At 44.0% G+C, this 23,034-nt stretch overlaps 1 long non-coding RNA gene across 1 annotated transcript in view; it reads left to right on the top strand.

Moving 5' to 3' along the window:
* Positions 1-14,465, top strand: part of LOC138526565 (uncharacterized) — a 65,495-nt gene extending 51,030 nt beyond the window's left edge. Inside the window, exon 3 of the long non-coding RNA XR_011283622.1 lies at positions 14,030-14,465. This is a non-coding gene — a long non-coding RNA (uncharacterized lncRNA). The remainder of the gene's footprint in view (positions 1-14,029) is intronic.
* The last annotated feature ends 8,569 nt before the right edge of the window (positions 14,466-23,034 follow it).

Raw genomic sequence — 23,034 nt, 5'->3', positions numbered from 1 at the left:
CAACATTCTGAGTGTAACCTAATGTTTATTTACTTCATAATTGTTGCCTTCCCTCCCTTTCCCCAAAACAGAGACTGTCAGCCTCCCTTTCCCCAAAACCGGGACATGGTTTTTAAATTTAAAAAACTCTATGGACAAAACCGAGAGGTCTAGTCACCCTAAATAGGAAGTGAGAAAACATCTCATGGGTATTGGTTTCTAGCCACTTATAGGACCATAACATTTTAAATTATTCATGTTCTTAAAATCAGAGAACAATCATTCGACCTCGGAGGAAACTGAGTGTGCCGGTTTTAGTGAGCTAGCTGCCAGAACATATCCTCCATGACACCAAGAATGGAAGCCATCTAAAATCACATTCTATCACTGGACTAAGAGCAGCTAAAACCACAGCGCAAGAGATACTGGAATGTGTCCTTGCCTCTGTGGGTTCCTGCTCAACAAATGAGTAACCTTTATCAGAAATGTTTTACATTTCCACCAACACATGTTGACAATGGCTGATATATCTATTGAGTTGTTTTATGGTTTACTATTTATTTTATTCTTTATTTATAATGCACTTAAAACCAGCAAGTGGTTTCTAAGCACGGGATCGGGATTCGAATCTGCGCCGGATTGGGATTTGGACCAGTGTTGCGTTGCGTGTTGTCTTGCTTCCAAGACAAACGTGTTGCCCCTGAGCTATCCTTCCTGCAGCATTAGGGTGTCAACGTGCTTTACAGTAGGGGCTGAACGAGAAATATTTGGTTGCTTTACAATGGGCTATGGTCAAAGATGCAAATGTTTTGTTATTTTGTGATAGGGTTCCATCTCTTTAATGCCACTGATAGGTTCTTCTTATTGAGCTATTGAGGCTAGTAGTAGTATTTCATGGTCCCATTTACAGGAAGAGTGAGTGACAAAGGAATCCATCCTGGTCTGTCTCTTGCAGCTTTCAGACACCTGGTCATGGTATTCCAGGTGGGACGGTGCTCTATACCACCCTTTTTTGCCACCTGCTAGCATCTTTTTGAAAGGTTTATCACACAAAATGTAAGCCTACTTCACAATAGCATCACTCATTGGAAGAATTACTTCTCAAAAGACCACAGTGCAGCGTTGCCCTCATGTGCTTTTGAAAGGGTAACTGAAAAAGGACTTGTTTTCCATGTCGAAGTAGCGTCCTATTGCCAAGATGTACCCACTTAACTGTTATTAAATCAGAAAAAAGACCTGTGGTCTTTTAAATCACAATTGGCTCAGGCCAGTCCCTCCATGCATGCTCCAACTTTATGGCATCTTGATCATGCTTGATGTGTGATGATAGAAGGGTGGACAGTTCTGAAAAGGACATCTCATGGAACATTCTACCCACCGTGCAATGGATTCCATGGAAACGTGCCTGGCATGGACTATTTTTCGATAGGGGCAAAATGCGTGGGTCATTTCCTGGTGTCCGTTATTAAAAATAAATATCAGGCCGCCTCTAATCTCAAAGGATGGAAATATTTCTTTCCTAAACGAGGTGGGGAGTGAGATCTCCTGGCTGGTGTGGAAGTCTCAGATCACTTTGGGAAAGAACAAGGCACGAGACCCTTGTGAAGCATATGTATATGGCTGCGATGCTAAGAAGATCCCAGCTCACACTTAGGACGAGATGAAGGCAAACAAATCACTGCTAGATAACGAGTGAATTCAGTAGATATGACAGGAAAAGGGGTTAATCTTAGGTTCATGCCAAACAACAAAACCAAAGCAATGTTTTCTTCTGTACTGTGGACCAGTGAAATGATGCCTGACTTCAAGACTTCTATATTGTTAACACATAGGCTGGGACTAACATCCATTAACATAAGCTAATACATTATGGGAAAGGTAGCAAGGCCCATCCTCTGGTGAGGTGGATGTGCCTACTGAGTACTCTTTGTTCTATTGACACCATGTGACATGTTTGGCACTGAAGCCATCCTCTGGTACTAGACTGTGAGGACTAGCTGCAACAGAATCTGGATTGATGGACGCTCGCGCTTATGAATCATGTCTGCACAGGTGAGAGGGGCCTTCCTAGAAGTTCTAGCCTATGTTCCACAGGATGTGGGTAGAGTTTCATGCAATGCCTACATCATGGTCATCTGCCATACTCATCAGGCACTGGCAGGAGGCAGACATGTTAGTGGTTAGTGGTTTGCACTACTTTGCAGGTTTCCCCTTTGTTAGGCTAGAATTGCATCAAAGATCCTTGGTCCTTCTTCTCATTGATTTATAGGTTGCCTTCACTTGACACCAAAGCCATGCCTCTGTATTAAACCCACAAGCATTTAAGGTGATGCAAGAACGAGATCCATATCTTAGGCAGAAAACACCAGCTGGTAATCAGCTCTGTAATAAGTGTTGGAGGCTAAACAACTGTGGAGCAATTAAGAAGGATACTGGTGACACTCTTGGACGAAAGAAGCAAGAGACAGGACAGAAGAGTTGCAATTAATCTTTCTGCCACACCAGCACCCTTCCAAGAGCCCAGTAAGAAGCTGCATGACCAATATAATGGCTTGGAAGCAAGGTTAGAAATACTGGCAGACATCTTGGAGTGGCCTACACCACTGATTAATTGAACCAGCGCTGGTCTCCTGGATCTAGTCTCCAAGAAAGATGCCAAAACTCCCATTTCAAATCCATGTGGCTTTTGCCGTGCTGCCATAGGTCTAGCACCTATGAATGCAGCCTGTCTGCAAACATGCCACCCCTAAAGTCCTGGACCGCCATAATGATTACAAAGCATAACAGCGTTATATTTGCCAGAAATATCTGAAATTAGGAAAATGGCTGAACACAATTAAAACCTACGGGAAACCTCAAAGGAATAGCTACGAAAACAATTACCAACAAAAACATATGCATGGTACTGAAATCGTACTGATTTTTTTCTCCAAATAAATGTCAGAACTATCCGAGTTCTAGAAGACTGTGGCTATGCCAGTCACTGTAAAAATACAACAGTTTGGATAAAGAAGTGGGGCTCCCCCTTACAGGCAAGAGTGGTGGTTTGGTAACATCAAGGCGTTTGATATTTAAAAAAAAAATATATATATATATATATATATATTTTATATAGGCATTCAAATTTGATAATAACCTGCAAAAGAACATTTGAACTTTAACAAAACTGACGCTGAAGGAAAAATTTAGCAGCAGCGATTAGGCCGAGATTTCAAGTTTTCAAGTTTTCAAAGCGAATCAGAGAAAATGGACATTGCTTGAAATAGTTGTATAATAAGACGTGCGACAGGCCGGTAAGGCGCTGCGCACGGAACTGCCCTTAAGCTCTTTCACTTGAAGGAAGTGCACCGGAAGGATTATGAACACGGAAGCATGTGACTGGATTCAGAAGGGCCTGGATTCAATCCTTCCTTGACCCCCTTTGTCACTTTTAGTAATTTCACGTCGCTGATTTGGAGCAGAAGTGTCTTTTTTTAAAAAAGCACGCAAGCAGATAAGTGAAAGGCAGCACATATGTATACAGTGCTGGGCTGTAAAACATGTAAAGATCCAACCACTTTCATGCTGTAGATAATTAGTGCAGTGTTCTGTGACTAATGACGGCATGCTGCTTCGTCGGCTTTCCCTCTCATTAAAATCTGATCATTTTTAGGGTATATATTTCAGCTCTCTCGCCAAAAGACTGCCAGATATTTATGCCTTTATGTAAACCAGACTGGTGGGTCAGGACCTCGCAAAGTCAGACTTGGGTCGCAGTCGCATAAACTACCAGCAGCCGGATGTGCAGACAAAACACATTCAGGAGTATTAATCACTTACTTATATTTTCACTGAAAAAACATTAATTAGGGTGAGCAGATTTAACCCAAAAAAACTCTTGAAATTCAGCAGATGTGGGGAGTCATGTCCAGGGCCATCTTAACAGTTTTGGGGGCCTCACAGACATCATTGCCGCCCCCAAACCCATGTTGCCCCCCCGAAACCCATCTCCTACTCCCACCCCCCTCCAAACCCATGTCGCTCCCCCAATACCCATGCCCTCTCCCAATGTGAAAAATGAAGGGATTACATATCTCGAGTTCAATTCAACAGGTACTCCTCTAAGCTTTAAATGGATTATCTAGTTGTTAATAAAATATAAACATTATACATCTCTGTGATCTGTTTCCCCAAGAGGATCCTATATTAAGGACATTTCACTTTGTTTTTGTTTTGTTTCGAATAATACATTAATTTTGAAAGAAAATAAAGGAAAAGGATTTTAAGCAAGCATTTATTAAACAAAAGGAAAACCTAACAGTTCAACATGACATTTTTTTCCTGTATAAATGTGTCCAAAGTGCAAGCACTTGTAAAAAAATGAAATGACAAGGCAGTACAGAAATGACAAAAAAATTTCACAAACATAAAAATTCACTTTGGCATTTCAGTTCATGCCCACATGGCAAACAAATTCCAGCAATCCCAGAAATAATCAGATGACAGTGAGGATATGCTTTTTAGACCACCAACATGGAATGTGTGAGGGTCTGTGCACAGCTGGACACACAGGGACAATTGGACATGCGTGATGGGCTGAGCAGCACTGCAAGATTCCTTGGGTATGTGTGAGGGTAAACATTAACAAAGGCCCGCTGTCATGATTCCTGCCCCTCATGACCCCAGCCCTCCAAGATGTCAGGCTGGAGCCAGGCCACGATCACCTACATGGCCCTCAAGGGCCTCTCCATCCCTCCAAAGACCCACTTGGAGTCAGACTTGGCGCTTGTGGCACCAGACTCACTCACTCCCATAGGATAGCATTGTGGATTGGACTTGTAGTGCATTGATGGGGACAAGATGGATGCCCCCACATATTTCGGTTCCCAGAACTGCATGTGCAGTCTAGTCTTTTCGGTGTGGTTCAGCCCAGAGACACCTGGGATACCCAGAGAATATTTAAGCCACGCCCAGGCTGAGAAACATGCTTTGTGTTTTCTGCACCTGCAGCGTGACACTCACCGTGTTCGGATCGGTCCCCAGTAGGCCTGCATCTTTCTTCTGCGCTCAGCTCCTGCAAGAACAAGAACGCCGTTAGGAACAGCCTTACCTTGCGGTGCTTCTGCCCATCATTCATCGCTCCTTCTGCTCTGCGGGCATCTTCGGCTGTGTCATTCCCATCCCGGCACACCGCTTCCTAAGAAAAAGGGAAAAGAACAGAAAAAAGGCATTAGTAAGCATTCAGCAAATCTTCGCTTATTTTTTAAAGACTGTACGAGCTTCAAAAGCTTACCTGAATCCCAGCCGCTCTGGGGGAACTCTGTCTCCGGAACTTCTCATCCATCTGCAAGAGGGAAAAGACACTCCAGGTTAGCGTGGAAACATCTAGAGGTGCTGCATACCGCTCTTACTCACCGCATTTCTTCTTCATAACCGTCATCCACGTTGAAAACGTCGCGGCACCTAAAAGACACAGAAAAAGAACTCAGTTCAATCCAAATACGAAAGGGTCGCATTGCGCATCGCGCTCTCACTCACCTTCAGCGCTACTCATCTCAGCAGCACGTCGCCATCCCTGAACGCCGGCCATCATCTAAGGAAGGAAAGGAACGAAGTTAGAGAACTGTTCAAAAGACTCATTATACTTACCTGTCGGACTCTTGCCAGTGAAGTAACTAGGCAGCAACAAGCCCGCATCAATCAACGCGCCCCTGCGCAGAAAGCAGGATGGAGAGCATACTTTCCAAGAAAACAAGGTGAACTGTGGATCAAAGGGAGGGGTTGGAGCCCGGGTAAGAAGGGGTTCAAGCACACAGAGACAATAGGGAGTTAAACTCTACCAATCCTGTGTTTCAGGCCCAGTCTCCAGTCGAGTAGACTCCAGGGAAGGGTTTGAGGTCGTAAGAGGTCAGAACAGGCTGAGTGACGTTCCCGTGGATACCAGGTGAGCGTTACACCCGCATGGCACCAGGAGTGACCATCCGTGTCACTCGACTTTCTCTGTGCAAGGTAAATGGCTTGCTGACACTGGTGTTGCCTTTGACACCTTGCTACGTTTTCAGCACAACCCATCAAGTACAGGAACTTCAGAAGTGGTGCCTTGGGCACTGGGGCAATGAAGGAAGAAGGTTTAAATTAATGTGTTGTCACACACACCCAAGTACCAAAGTATGGATGTACGTAATCATCCTCTCAGTTAAAAAAAACTAAAAAACACAGCAACAAACTATTTGCAAATGAGGTACTACAATTTCTAAGCCACCCTCACTTTCCAACTCCCCCATCTCCACAACACACACCATGTGTGCGCGGACAAACACACACACACACACACACACACACACACACACACGCTTTGTTCCACATGTTTGTGGCCTATTCTAGCATTCCAACATGCATTTCTCTGCTTTTGTATTGCGCCGAATTAATCATTACCATTGTAGTCTCAAAGAGTCCATATTTGCATCAATTGGAGAAGTACTGGCACTTCTCAGGAAATTCTCAATACCTTCATTCAGCCAGTACTTGCACTTGACAAATAGAATCCAGCACCTGCACTTAGCTGTATCCATTTGTCACACACACCATGCAATCCCAACTCCCAAACCATGCTCTGAGACAGCCGCCCACCCCTGCCCACTCCCTACCCCTCCCTCCAGTCAGTCCCTCCCTGACCAACCCAACTTGAGCCTGGCCTATTGGTCTAGCGGCCACTGTGGACATGGCTGGTAGACAATCACACAATCGCCAGTGGACACTGGCCACTCCCCCACCCCCTGCGGCCTTCAGTGACAAGAGGCCGTGTAAATGACAGACGTTGGCTCTACAAACACTGCACACGACCACATAACCTAACGTCAGCGGTGCCATGGAAAGAAGAGGAAGACTGTGGCAGCTTCGCAGGCTGAAGTTTATAGCATACAAAACTCAATAAAATCGTGTTAACACTAATAGGCGTGCTCCTAGCTTCTAATGGTCATTTCAGAGCAGGCTTAGAAAGAGTATGCAGCAGGCACCTCCTCACCTGCTGCAGACTCCGCCCAGGGGGTAGATAAAAAGGTCAGTCCTTTGGGGTTTAAGTGCTCTGTATTTTGTATACATGTGGCAAATAACAAAACACGACACATGTAATGAACTACATAAATCTAGAGTGCGCCATGACTTTTTCATGGCTTATGAAAGGTGCTTGTTTGATTTTTGTCAACGTTTTTAGGATGTTGCTTTTCTCTTGTAGATATGCCCAGGCAACAGCTCTAGGGCAGCTAAAATGAACACCCAGCAGCTGAAATCCTTTACCAAACCTGCATCTTCGACTTACACGCCATAAAATACTGCTCAAATGAATCGTTCATACTGATTGGAACCGAATGGAACACGCAGAATCCCTGCTGCCACTAAATTTGCATTCACCTTCAACACACGATAGCATGAAAACATGCTTCCTCCTTGTGCGTGTTCACCTGACACACACACACACACCGTAATGTGCACTATGTCTGCCGGAGGAACAGACGTCACGTGTGTGCTCTTGAAAACTAGGAACCAAAAATATGACTTCCGCGATAAAGCTATCGTCATTACAAGATAATTAAAGTGTTCTTTCATTCTTTAAGAAGTCTGTAATTTTTCGTCTGTCTAACATACTTGCCAGCTGTATTTTCTGTGCAATGGAAAGTCAGGTGGTGTGGAAGTTACCATCGGCGGTAAGAAATACCTTAATGTTTACGCTGTGCTTATTCATCTCAGTGGAAAATACCACTGTGGCATTTGCGACCAGATATTGGCGAGAAAAGGGCCTTTAGCATTTGGAGGTTTATGTTTTTCTGTGTAATGGAAAGTCTAGTGGTTTTTCAGTTACCAATAGCACTGCTAGTAAAGAGTAAACTGTGGTAACAACAGTAGGAAGTAAATGCCCCTTTGGTAATGAGGAAAGTTATCAGCAGTGGCTACTAGTGACTATAGCCACGGTGCTGTTAACTCCACCACACTTTACATAGATTTATATATGCAAATAATTTTTATCATCACCTGCGTAAAAGCCTGTAACTAAAAAAACTCAATTTCTCAGCATAATAGTCCAAATGTTTGGGTTAGAAGAGCTACTTAAGCACGCCTGCTTCACAGCTGTCTGTCCACACAGTGTGGATACTTTCTCTCAATCACTGGGTTGGGAAAATGGGCACGCGAGGTGGACTCCCCGCTGAAAGGGCATTGCTCGCTGCAGCAGCGTCAGATTGATGTATATGTACACGGCCATGCAGCATGGCCGTGTGTACAGTACATATAAGGAATTCTGAAACGCTATGAAACCTGACCGCTGACCACCAACTATGGAAGAAACATTAAACGAAACATTTCTCCGTTATACAACGTTTTGTCTGTTCGTTTGAACTTCAGAAGCCAGAGGGTCTCTCGGATTATACAATTGTGGTAATTGCATTCCAAGACTCGAAGATGCCACAAAGCTCCATATTTTCCGGACAAGTGATGCTGAACAATGACAACTATGAGCCCTAACATATATTCCAACCAGCAGGCTAGTGGTTTAGACTAGGGCACATATATCTGAAAGCATGCATTGTAACCGAAATGTGCAATACAAGGAGTTTCACTTCTTCCAACTAGGCACATGTTACCAGTACAAACCGAGTAGTAGTCCCACAATTCACTGCTGCTCAGTGCTCCCTAGTGCAATGCATCAAGGAATGAAGAGGAAAATAAGGCAAATTGTACTTACCAGTGCCGGCAGGGCGCCGCTGGCAGCATCACAGCTCTTAGCCTCTGGGTAACGGGTTCAGACAGAACTTCAACTTCCCCCCTAGTCAGGGCCAGCGAGGTACACTGGGGAGGGCTGGCTGGAAGGGGGTCACACCCGTCGGCGTGGCGTAAGGTGAGGGACGGCCGGCCCGTAAGAGCCAGAGGTGATAAAACCTAGGCCTCGACCTCGACGAGAAGAGCAGCACATGGGGCGTTGCGCTCGTGCACAGGTTCAGCTTGGCTGTTGCAAGGAAAGACCCTTCACACGCCCACAAATTCAAATCATCAACCGATTGGCTCACAAAAGCTGCTGCATGCATGGCAACAGACTTTCATTGGTTGATTGTGTTGTGGGTGGGCAGCCGCAGAGGTAGAGCCAGGACAACAGGAGTCCAATCCTTCACAATTATTTTTTTTCCTGTCAAGTGTTCCGTTGAAGCTAGGCACACTGGCACTAGATCCACGTCACGTGTTGTTGAAATCTGTAAAAGCCGGCCCGGTGAGGATGAAGGCATAGTGGCAGAGCACAGTAGAGCAGCAGAATCAAACTCACTTGCTCAATTACGTTTTTACTTGAACTTTAATTGAAAGTCACCGGAGGAGGAGCTGTGTGGCACATGCCTCCTGCTGCAGCCTTGGCCTTGCCAGGCCTGCAGGCACGTGGTCTCTCTCACCTCCTCACTCTCCACCCGTCCTCAGCCCAACACTGTTTCTCAGTTACCCAACCAACAGTGGGTGGCCTGCCCCCCCTCCAGGATCCATGGGGGCCTCCTCCAAGGCCACCAGAATGGCACATGCCCCGTTTGCCCCCCATAAAGATGTCCCTGGTCATGATCATCTTAAATCGACATGGACCATTGATGCCCCCCTCATAATGCCTTTGTCATTGTGATTCCCTTTTCTTATAATATGTATGTGCTCATGGGCTTTGCAATGGGAGTGTGCCAAGTTAAGATGGTCATGACTTCCCACATCCTCTGAATTTCAAGGGTTTTGTTGAGTTAAATCTGATCACCTTAAGTGCACCCTAACTTTGTTATCCCATAGCTTTTTTACGGCCCACTAGCCATGTTCCACTAATAGGGATCTTTTGGGCCCACTAGCATTTGCCACAGCCTTTGGCCGTGGCCACCGTACATGTTCCAACAGTAACTTTCTTTGGGGCCCACTAGCCGTGGCCTTCGGTTGTGGCCATTTTACATGTTCCACCAAGAAGTTTGTTTGGGTCCAACTAGCCATGGCTTTAGACCGTGGCCACTGTTCATATTCCAGTAATATCTTTCTTTGAAGCTCACCAGCCAGGCATTTAGCTGTGGCCACTGTACATGTTCCACCTATAACTTTCTTTGGGGCCCACTAGCTGTGGCCATCGGCCGTGGCCACGGAACATGTTCCACCAAAAAGATTGTTTGGGTCCAACTAACCATGTCCTTCGGCCGAGGCCATTGTACATGTTCCACCAATATCTTTCCTTTGAGCCCACTAGCAAGGCTTCAGCCGTAGCAAATGTAAATGTTCCACCATGAACTTTCTTTGGGGCCCATTAGACAGGTCTTCGACCATGGCCACTGTACATGTTCCACCAAGAGGTTTCTTTGGGTCCCACTAGCCATGGAATTTGGCCATGGCCAGTAGCCATGGCCTTTGACTGTGGCTACTGAACATATTCCACTTATAGGTTTCCTTCTGGCCCTCTATATCTTTTAAAACACTGCCTTTCTTTGAACAAGTCTTCCTTTTTAGTAAAACTCATTTTGCATTACTGCGATTATGCTGCATTTATCAAGTGCCAATAACTGCAATTAGGCTCGAAAATGCAGTCTTCTCCATCCTCACAGGCCCTTCCCATTCCAGAGGACCCACCACCTCCTCCAGCTGTTTTTAGCTCCCTGTACACCTCCCTTTACTCCCTTTCTTTCTTTGTTTCGTGTTAGCATTTTCGTTTCCGAGCACGTCTTCCGTTGTAACCGTGGTTATCTCGTGAGATGACCGCGGTATTGCCTCGATAAGCCGTAAAAATACATTCGGCAACTTGGTCCCCAGATCCTCCCCAACTCTCTAATTTCACATGGTGCTCGCTCACTCCTCCCCACCACTAGTCTAATGCTTTTTTAAAATCCCTTTTCCCACTCCAAATAGCTGTTTCAGTGCTTTTCATTTTCAGCTAATCCTGATATAACCGCGGCTATCTCTCGCATTGAGCACAGCAACCTCTGGACGGAATAACCCCAGTCCCTTCCCAGATATCGAGTCAACGCTTCGTGCCCAAATTGTTTCGTATTTGGTCCAATTCCATCCAGCTGTTTTTGCCCTGTGCTGTGCAGCCATTTTGACTTTTTCTCTATGGGAAAATGAATGGGAGTAGGTTTCATCTTTTAACAAATCTTTCCCAATATTTCCATCAGGGTTTGGGGCCTTTGGGGGGTGACAAACATTTTGTTTGCAAAATATAAGCCAAATCTGTCCTGCAAGTCAAAAGTTATTAGCAATTGCATTTTCGAGTTTCCTGCGAAACTAGCTACACACTTGAACGATAGTGCGGCAGTCGCCGCACTATAATGTAAACACACACACATGTATGTATATATCCAAGGAAAAACATTTAGTTGCACGGACGTTAAGGTGAGCAATACATTGTAACAAAAGCTTTGACATTCAAGGAAAAAACATTAGTTGCAGGGACATTAAGGTGAGAACTTAACGCAATAAAACCCTTGAAATTCAACCAAAGCCACCTTAACTTCACTCCCCCTGTTGTACGCAGTGTACAATACATTTTTTTACCATATGAATATACATTCTAAAATATTATTTTTCTATCTACATTGCTATTTGATAACTTCTTTCATAATTTGGTGTGCATCCTTTTTCTGGCCAACTAAACACCTAAGAAGCTAATATGTTCATAGACCTACCATACAAAATGTAAAAACATGTGCTGAATAGTTTGGACAACTTTTCTCAAAACTTCATACTGCATACAGAAGATATTTATACATTTAACAAACGAACACTTTCACTAAGGTATTTTCATTTTTTATTTCAATTAGAATACTTTTTTAAAAACGTTCTATGCATACTTATTTTCACCGCCTATAGACATAATAAATAAACACAGTGGGCCTCATTACAACTTTACTGGTCTGGAAACAACGGTGCCGGTAGCACCATATCGGCACTGTTTACCGGACCGGTACATTCGGACCCGCAGTGGCATTAACACCGTCAGTGCAAAGTGACCCCCGTGGTGCTACCAAACCCGGTAGCCCCATGACCGCAAACACCGGGACGACTCGTCGGACCTCCCTGAATCACCGGCACATCAGTATACCGGGTATATTACGAGTACCATCTACACGGAAACACCGCCATAAAAATAGCGGTAGCACCGTGAACGCTGCACCTGTAATACTGCCACCGTGGACCAGGCGTTAAACAGTGCCAGGTGAGCAGCAACAAGCCCCAGGTGTGAACAAGTAGGACAGCTGCACAATATTGGCCACTGGTAACCTACAAAAGGCCCACACCCAACCCACCTCCCAACACAACCATGCTGGCAGTCGGCCTAGCAGCAATTGGGATCGGGAACCTGCAAGCAGCAATGGAGTTAGAAGCAGCACTGAGGCAGAGGAGGAGGCGTAGGCGCAGGAGGCAAATGAGAAACCTGGTGGCCATCCCAAACATCAATGTACAACAGGTACCACCACTCAGGCAGCCACCAATACCCCACATCAGGGCCACAACCTGGAACCTGACCCCAAGTCAAATCCACACATTATTCCAGCTTGACAGGGCACAATAATGTCAATTGTCAACCTCATCAATGAAGACATCAGCAGCATAATCAACATCCTGACTGCAATCCCACCCTTGCTGAAGGTAGTCTCAGTAATGCAATTTCTTGGAACTGGAACATATCAGCACATTGTTGAGGAGCTGCATGGGCTGTCACAACCCTGTTTTTCAAGGGTCCTCTTCCAGGTACTGGATGTGCTGCTGCGCCATGTGTCAGACCACATTGCCCTACCCCAAACGCCTGCACAGGTCATTGCCACCAAAGTGGCCTTCCATGCCCTTGCTGGCATGCCCAATTGCAATGGTGCATTAGACTGCATGCATGTTGAGTTGACTGTCAGACATGTAATTGAGGCAGTCTATCGAAATCGGAAGCAATTTCACTTCCTCAATGTGCAGATTATCTATGATGTACAACAACTGATCACGCATTGCTGTGCATGTTTGCCAGGGTCGACACACGACTCTACATCGCAGAACTCCACGTTGCCAGGCTACATGGCACGTTATGCGGGAGAAAGGACCTGGCTGCTAGGTGAGTAGAACGACCAATGCATTACCTCTGTGTATAGGGGGGGCAGTAGACACTTCCCACAGTGTCCCTGGCTGTTGGGTGAGTAGAACGACCAATGTATGACCTCTGTGTATTGGGGGAGGAGGGACAGTAGACACTCACCACAATAACCCTGGCTGTTGGGTGAGTAGAGCGACCAATGCATGACCTCTGTGTATGGGTGGACAGTAGACACTCACCACAGTGTCCCTGGCTGTTGGGTGAGTAGAACGACCAATGCATGACTTCTGTGTATTGGGGGGCAGTGGACACTCACCACAGTGTGTTGGGTGAGTAGAACGACCAATGCATGACCTTTGTGTATTGGGGGAGCAGTGGACACTCACCACAGTGTCCCTGGCTGTTGGGTGAGTAGAACGACCAATGCATGACCTTTGTGTATTGGGGGGGGCAGTAGACACTCACCATAGTTCACCCAGTTTACCGCTGCAATAGGTAAATGCCAGTATGCCATGTCACGGGACTACATACACTGGCTAATGTAAAACGACCTAGCCATGGAGTGGCACACCATGCAATGCCAACATGTGGAAGGCAGTATCTCCACTGCTGATCAAATAGTAGGTGCACCCACGTGCTCGATGCCTTTAAATCATGGTTTGCGCAGTATTCACTTCAATCGTGTGAGCTGCGTCTGCCTGATGCAGATTCTGCCAGCACCTTACATTACATGAGGCACCTAGTGCATAGGAACACGCAATTGAGTAAATGTAAATGAATGTGACATGTTGTCTAGCAGCACATCACAAATGGAGACATTAGGCAAAACATTCGCTGTAGGAATGTGTGACCCAAGTGGGTAATATCGAACAATTGCTCAAAGTCAATAAATGTAACTTAGTGCAAATTGTGCTGATCTAATACAGAGACTGTGTACATGCCATCATTGGCCAAAAAATAACTCAATCACAAACATTCTATCACCTTACTGTCACTCCCATGCAGGTGATGCCGGATACCCACTCACGCCATGCCTCATGACACCCATCAGACGACCACGGAACAGGCATGAGGAGGCCTACAACCGGGCACACATATGGACACAGGGCATGATAGAGAGGACTTTTGGATTGCTGAAGGCCCGGTTCCGCTGCCTCGGCCGATCCAGAGGGGCATTGCTGTACAGCCCATTAAGGTTGTCAAAATTGTGCTGGCATGTGCCATGCTGCACAATATGTGTATACGCAGGAACATTCCACTGCCCCTGGACATGGAGCCAGCTTATGAGGATGAAGAAGATGAGGACGATGATGATGGGATGGGTGTACAAGCATGGTGGGGTGCCATGGATGGACTACATGCACGGGGAGCATTAGCAACAATTATTTCTGATTCAATTCTACTGCACATGAGCACATCAGTTTGTAACACTTACATTAAATGATTGATACACACACGAAAGAAGATTGTCCACTTGTAAATCATATTTGCAACCCAGTGTATTAATGAAAAGTAATATAGGAACAGGTGCAACAAGAATACAAGCCCACACGTACCCACCCACCACCTAGGCCCCAACTACTTATTCCCACTATGGACCACCCCCACCTCCCAAATGTACCCACCCACCGCCCCAACACGAACTATCTATTCCCACTATGGACAGTCCCCACCCCAAACGTACCCCCCTGCGCCCAGGCCCCACCTACCTATTCCCACTATGGAACACCCCCACCCACCCACCGACCGCCCAGGTCCAAGACACAATATGGCAACATGTTTGACTTTCATATATGACACTACACTCTATATCTTCCAACACTTGGGCCCATATATGTCTCTCTGGGTTGCCCCAGACAGACGCGTGGACATCCTCCTGGGGCTGCCTGCCTGCAAGCTGGATGGAGTGGTGCTGCTGGAGGGCATAGTGAGGTTCTGTGGGGGTAGGTGGCTCATGATGGCCTGCAGGGCCAGCAACATTGTTTCTGCGATGTTGGATTGCATGCTGTTGTCCTCACGGACCCTTCGGGACATCAACATGTTCGAAGTGGCACAATGTCCAATGGTACATGCAACCCTGAGGCCTATTCTCTAGTTGCTCTCCCGCTGCAATCAGGACTCCTCGTGTTGGAGCCTGGTCTCCTCAATGTGTCTTTCCACCAGTGCGGCCAGCGTGTCCTGCCGATGCTCTATGCGCTGGAGACGGCTTGTTATCTCCTGCAGCGATTGTGTTGGGGAGCGCATAAGACTCATGAGGGGCATTAGGCGTAATGTGCCCAGTTGATCTGGGGTGTGGGGGTTATCCTCATTGTCTGATCCCGGTGCCTCACCGGACTGTTCCTCCCGAACACTGTCTACGCCATCTGACTTCAACATGTCTGGTGGTGGTGCTGCACTTCCCTGTGTTCTTGTTGTGGCAGCAGGGGTATTTTGCTGGGGTGCCTGCTAGGTTGCTGTGGCAGCAGGGGTATTTGTCTGGGGTACCTGCTGGGTTGCTGTGGCAGCAGATGTATTTGGCTGGGGTGCCTGCTCGGTTGCTGGTGCTTCAGGGGTGGTGCTTTCCTCAATGTGGTGCACGTGGGCCATCGTTTCGACATGGGTGGGCGAGGTGCCAGCACCTGATGTCACTTAACATCTTCGACGATGGGCACATCCAGTCCCCCTTGACGTCCCCATTTGACCCCCATCAGTCTCAGATGGTATTCCTCTAGGAGATTGAAAGGCATGCTGTTAGTGGTGTCACAGGATGTGTATAGTACGATTAGATGCAACATGTTCCTCAAGCAACATCACATTGTGGTTACATGCACTGTCTGCTGCAGTCATGTGGGTGTGTATGGGGTCATACTTGGGTGCACTCCATCTGGCTGCCTCCGGGGGGTCCATGGCATTACTGGGTGTGCTTGGGTTGATGGGGACTCTGATACGTGGCTTGCTGTGGCTTGGGGGGGCAGGTTTACCTTGATTCACAATCATGTTTTCGCAATTACTGTACTCATCAGACTCACCAGGTGTCACTGCTCCAGCCTCTGCTGCACTGACTCCCTCGATGCCTTCGAGGTGCAGCTCACTGCTACACCTTTCCTCCCATGTTAGCAGCTTCAGGGGGGAATTTAGTCCACCTCCCTGTTGTCTATGTGGTGACAGTACCTTGCGCACCCTTATGCGCATGTCATCCCACCTTTTGTGGCAGTCCTTGACCAAATGTGCTGTGACCCCCACAGCTGAGACCTTCTGGGCCACCTCAGCCCATATGGCCTTCCGCCTGAGCTGCGTGCTGCGCCTCTGGTCCGATGTGAACAACTCCCCTGCATTGTCAAATATGTGGTCCACAAGCAGGGTGAGTTCCACTTCACTGAAGGGGGGTTTGCACTGACAGCTCAGTGGAATTCTGGAAGACATCTCCCTCAGTGGTTTTGTACACAGCTAGTAACTGGATGCCTTTAGGAATCAGAGGATTGCAGTGGATTGTGATTTTTGTAATGGCCGTCGCTCTCTTTCCAGTTTCGGTGATAACAGTATTTCCGGGTCTGGTGTATCCGCCTCCGCATAGGCGGTGCCGCTATGTCTGGCATGTATGCGGCGGAGGCAGATGTACCGCCACAATTGGTGGCGGTACATCCGTGTCCGCTGCTGTTACTGTGATGGCAGTGGCTCCGTTCTGCACTTTGCTGGTGCGCACGGCTGCCAAGCCGTGATTCTACCTTATTTCTGCCACCACGCGGTGATGGAAATGGTACTACCGCCATCACAGTAACACCATAGTTTTTACGCTAACCTTGTAATGAGGCCCAGTATATCTAAATTGTTCCCTAAAACTCTTATTAGTAGTTACATCTTATTTATTTTTCAAACATTGTACCATATGGTTTTTTAATCTACACCTACTGTTTACTTGTTTCATATGTAAACAGTCATGCCTTTCTACACGCCTTCACACTCATAATAATGTACATGGAACCATTTATGTAACCTAGCACTTATAGGTGACACTTGTACATATTAAAATGTACACTATTTTACACAATAAAACAGAAGTAGAAAATTGCAGAATGCTGTTTTCTCTTCTATTTTATATATTCTTCAGAATAGTACCTCGACATTTATATCATACTGTTTTTAAAGTATATCCTAGTAACAATCCATCTCCTACATTATATAAAACACGAATTACACTATTCTTCCATTTTATAGTTTTATTTTACATGTTTATATTCAGAAAGAATAATATGCATATATTTTAAAACTTTGGTTCTAACAACATTAAGTAAGCATTCTTTAAACCCTTTGCTAATCTAGTTTAGTGTGTGACTATAGAGTCATTACAAACAAGCCAATCTACTTCTGTACGCACCCATGTCATGAAATGTCCACATTCAGCGGATGCTCATTCATGAAAAATAATGGCACGTGTTTTAAATGTTTTCTTACTAACAGAAACTTGACCAAATTTCAAATTCATTATTGACGTGTTAATTTTCCCACCATCTACACTGTATCTTAATCAAAACATACTTATTTAAAACTAGATTTCGCATTATTGATTGTATAATATAACTACAGTCACTGCATTGCATGTCATGGAATGCTTTAGTTACAAGATCAGAAACATTTACACTTTTTTGATCAGGGATAGGCACATACACAAATTAATCTTTCACAAAGATCTGCAGTAAAATAACCTTTCTTACATTGTGGACACATATGATACCATTTGTAACTAATTCCTACATACCTATCTACACTAACAGTTTTCTTCATTAATAAATCGAAGACAGTCATTAAAAATTCTGGTCTATCTTCCTGTGTATTTTGAGAAAATTGTTGTTTTCCATTCACAACAGCTACTACATTTCAGATTGACATTGCCGAATGTAAACAGTGTCAATTTTCATCTACAGATATTTTAAGAAATGAAAGTTCCACACATACCTGCTTATCTACTGTGGAAGCTATTTCTTGCATCAATGGAGTCATTTGAAACAACATAAACAAAGCTGCATTACAATAGCATTCAACTCCAGTTTCATTACTAAATCTGCAATGGCAGCATGTTATACTTGAATAACTCTCCAACTTTGTTAAATTCTGTTGTTTCTTAGTATTACAAGGACTGATTTCATTTGAATGAGCTTTCACTGGCTCCTTATGTTTCTTGGATGAGTGCTTCGCAGGTACAGGTGAGGAGCATACAGTACACGCAATCTATTATATTCTTCAATGCAAGAAATGTCAGCTGACACTTTTCTTTCATCAAAGTTTATTAAAAATAAACCTTCAATATTTTTCACATGTGACAAAGCTACATATGACATTCCTTCTTTAAACAATGCATGCCCAATATCAGTAAGTGCTGCTTCTAAAGTCAACCCTTGTGATCTATGAATACTTATTACATAAGCACAGCACAATGAAAACTGTGCTTTTTTTACAAAGGTATCCTTAAAAAGCATGAAATGTCCAGAGGTCCTAGACATCAAATGAGTTCTTTCTACATGATCAAACTTAACTTCAACATGTTCAATATTTGTACTGTGAGGAAAAGTGTGACATACAATCACTTTTCTCATCGCTCCATTGCCTAGACCAATTCCTACATTCAAGTTCCTCTTTAACATTACTTGTGCATTGATGCACAGTTTTAAAACTCCTTTCAGTCCTGCTGTTTTAGAAATTTAATTTTCTAGTTGACCTAATTGAGCTTTTGCTCTCTTATCCAACTCTAAAGGCATAAAATGACCATCTAAAACATCACATGATTTTATCTCCACATTTCACTTCTCTGACAGTAGCTATGTAGAGTTAAACTTGCTACACTCTGCAAGTGGGCACATCACATCAAAGCAACACAGTAAATGTTTCTTAATTTAAGAGTCAACATGACATCAGATGGACTGCTATCTGCATGAAACATGTTAGAAATCAATCTTCCTTTTAAGAAAGCTTTCATATTTCCTCAAGAACACCCATAGAAGTCTTAGTAAGCATTTCTGAATACTCTTAGTCTGCAGATTGCTTCATGTTAATGGTAAATTCCTGGAATCCAAAACAATTCCAAAGGTTAAAATGACCAATACTGCCTATACCTTTTTGAGTATCCTTATGTTGCAGAAATTTGGAAAATGGATTGACCTTCCACAGAGTTAATTGTAACAAGTCTCCAAAAACAAGTACATGTTTACCTCCAAACAAAATGTAGTCCATCTTCAAAACTTCTTGCATAAGTGAATGAAAGCTAGCATTAAGTTAGAACCATACTTAATCAACCATACTTCATCAACAATCAATGTATTTAATTTTCTAAGCACTTTTCCTACTTCTTGTGATGCATTTGATACACATTTTCGCTACTCTAGTTTGTTGTCATGCTCCACTGGTAACATCAACAGAGGATGTAAAGTAACACCTGCATTTTGGATCATAGCTCTTATTGCATGAATTGAAAAAGATTTACCTGTTCCTGCTTGTCCACTAACATACAACAATACTGTTTTGTATTGCACACAAGAACATTCACGCTTGTCATGCAGTAAACCATATATGAACCTATCTTTAATTTTATAATATACTTCATTTTGCTCTACATTTAGTTGACTAACAATTTCATCACAATTTGCATCTGCAACTTGACTTTGTTGCATTGCACTTTCTACTTCCTCCATGGCAAGTTCAACATCAGTTTGCATAATGGGCTCAACAAGCATATTTTGACTTTCTACTGCAGAATCTTGGCTTCCCTCAGGAGTCTCTTTTGACAATTCAGCTGCCAAAGGTTCTTCTTGACATAGTTCTTTCTCCAGTAACTCCAAGTACTGTTCACATTTTGGATATGTAATTAAGCTTTTTTTGTTGTAAAAAATTATTCTTCAAAAGTTTCAAAACTTCCAAGCAAATCACTTTCTGCACGCCATGTGAAGAACAACTGCAAAAGAAAAAAAATAAAAGAATTCCTTTTTCTCTGCAGTTTGACAAAACAGTTTCATGTGGTTAATGAGACTTGACTTCTCATGTCTCTCTAGAAAACCATTACATCCATGTATTTTTAACCTTCCTCTGTCCCTTTTTGCTTCAATATTTTGTTATGAGTTGCGGTGGGCTACTTCATATAAACAAAGATCCCCTAACATTTCAGATTGATTTGGATAATATGTATCAATCAAGTTGGTTTTCAAAATCTCTGTACTGTCAGGTAATACTTCACCTAACTGCTCAATTTCACTCAAAGGCTTCAGTACCTGATTTGTAGTACTAGCTAGTTGAAAATGTTACCAAACTACATTAATGCTACGTCCATACAGATGCAGACTAGTTGGCCAATCTACAGCTTCATAGCTACCACACCCTCTATGTGAAAGCATCTTCACACCAAAGCTTAACAGTTTCTAAGACTGTTATCTGCTGATAAATCCACCCATACTTCAGCTGTTGCTCTTTTCAGCTTTCGTCATGTATGTTGTAACATAACGAGCAACAGCTGTTGTATCATCAGCAATAAACTGTAAATCAGTATTTGCATTCCATAGCTAAGCAATGACAGGATTGTAATCATTAATGAATTGGCAGTCCTTACTTCTTTTTAAATGATTAAAGAACAGTAACACCACCAGCTATCCAACTTCCCTACACACAGGGAATGAGATGGGTATTCCTTTGAGCGGTATTTAGTTACACTCAGCTGTATTGATCACAGTCACATCGGTATAAAAAAAACACATATTTTAATTAGTATACACATAATTAAAAAGACCATATGTAAACCAAACACTTCAATGGTCTAGCTAAAATGAAAGAGACATCAGCATTTCTTTGGGGTACTTCAGAATGCAAATCAAAGAGGAGATCATATGCGTCACAGAGACATAGTTGTGACAGCTTTCATTTTTTAAATAAATAAGCATCTGATTATTTGTATTCAGGCGGATGTGATGTTAGTACAATAGGTGACATTGGTCAACATGAAATCATAACTCTTTAACATGGCACGTCTACCCAGACTTGTGTTTCTGGGGGTGGAAAAACACAGAAACCAGATAAATATTGATGTTAGGTCTGTAGTCAACCCCCTTCTTCAGGACGCTATCAATCTTTAGACATACGGACAATTAAGCAGTTTGTACTGGACCATGTGCACTGCTTATTTTACCTACAAATGAAACAGTAAAAACCACATTTAGAAACAAGGATACCTGTGTCATGACTGTGACCAAAATTATTTTAACGAACAGCACAAGGGGTAAACACCCCACTAACGTGCTACTTTCGTAGCTTCTTTGACATGTGCGAATCAAATCGCATTATTTAGCATCAGATTTGAGCCTCTGGATAAATCCCCAGCTGAAAGACAGCAAAAGGTAGAGAGAACTGTATTCACTCTCTCCTTGTTTTCATCTCTCATCTAAATCTTAGTATATTTAATACCCACATAAACACTAGCAAGTATACCTTTCATTGGGTTGAAGTATCTTATACTTCTTGGTGCAATGTCGCCATGTAGTATTTTGTAGAGGAGGGCCGGAACCATGTTATCTCACCCATCAGGTTAGACCACCTTATCTGTAGTTCTACCAGAAGAAAAGAGGGGGGACTGTATCAGGATCTCAATTAGAATGTGTGCATAGTGTAAATAGTTCACCACTATCCCGGCACTTATCGGGCCAATTCGTAGTGCGTCTGTGTAGCGCCGCATGTGAGCTTATTATAACTGGAGGATCAAGGCTTTAGTTCCTCGCTTTCTGTGTCCTCTTAGGATCGAGACTGGCGACTGTCCATTGGTGTATCCTCACAATACAGAGGAAAGTCCTAAGGACAAAGAGTGGATCTGTGTCACCGATTAAGAGATTAGCTGTTATCAATGTCCCACATTTAACTATTAGTCCATATTGCACTTACTGTTTCCTGGGCAATGGCGTTTGCTGCAGGAGCTGCTTGCTGTGTATAGCGGCAGCCCATGTTGAGCTTCGCGGTGCACATCTAGCCGCCATATTGAATGGATATTATCTTTTACATCTACTCCACGTTGACGTCTGCGTACAGGCGCGCGCTGTTGCCATTTTGGATAGGGACCCGCTCCATGTCGTGAAGACATTTTGGTGCGGGTCCTGGTTAATCACTGCCTTCTTTTCAGGCATATATTTCCACAGATCCATTCTTAAAGTGGAGCAGCTCCTTGTGATGTTGCATAACCGTTGATGCCCGGAGGTAATCAACAGTGTGTGATCTTTCGCATCTACTTTATGCTTCCATCTGCATGAGTACGCATGTCGTCACCATTTTGTATGGGGACAAGCTTCATATCCCGGGGGCGTGTTAGTACGGGTACTTGTTAATCACTGCCTGCCTTTGGGGTTTGTGTTTCCACATGTCCATTGTGGAAATAGATCACAGCCTGATGTTTAAATGTTTCTTGTATGCACTTGTGGCAATGACTGTCTATAATGTCAACGGCATCACTTACTTCCAATGTGAAGTTGATACAAATGGCTCCTTGTGTTGGTACATGTCCATACATGCCTGAAAATGATCAACAGAATACAAATGTAATATCTGTATTTGGCAATATTGCTCATCTTGTCCCCAACTGGATGGTAAGTAGTAGGGGCAGCATCAGCCTTCACAAAAGATGGTTTGCTTTATGTGAGTGCTGTGTCTGAATTCAGCATTACATTTGATAATGTCCATGGAGGGCATTACAACTTAATGGAAGAATAAGTTCCATTCCACGGCCAGGTTCAAACCCATTTTGACTGTATCAAGATTATAAATCCACTTTTGTTCTACTTTTTTAAGGGCCAGATCTCTATCGCCCCCACATAGATAGGCCTTCACTGTTTGGATCACAAACCAGTACATATCATCGTGTGAGTGCTTGGCTGTCTCAAAGTGGGCTACAAATGGTTTGTCTGCAGTGTGATTTCTAATTGCGGATCGGTGCCCACATATACACGTCTTGACCTTTCTCTTTGTGTTTCCGATATACAGAAGCCCGCATGGGCATTTAATGCCATATATGA

The sequence above is a fragment of the Ambystoma mexicanum genome, chromosome 7p (assembly GCF_040938575.1).
Source record: "Ambystoma mexicanum isolate Mex_15411 chromosome 7p, UKY_AmexF1_1, whole genome shotgun sequence".
Taxonomy (NCBI): domain Eukaryota; kingdom Metazoa; phylum Chordata; class Amphibia; order Caudata; family Ambystomatidae; genus Ambystoma; species Ambystoma mexicanum.
The sequence above is the reverse complement of the archived record's forward strand: the minus strand, read 5'-3'. Positions and strand labels throughout refer to the sequence as shown.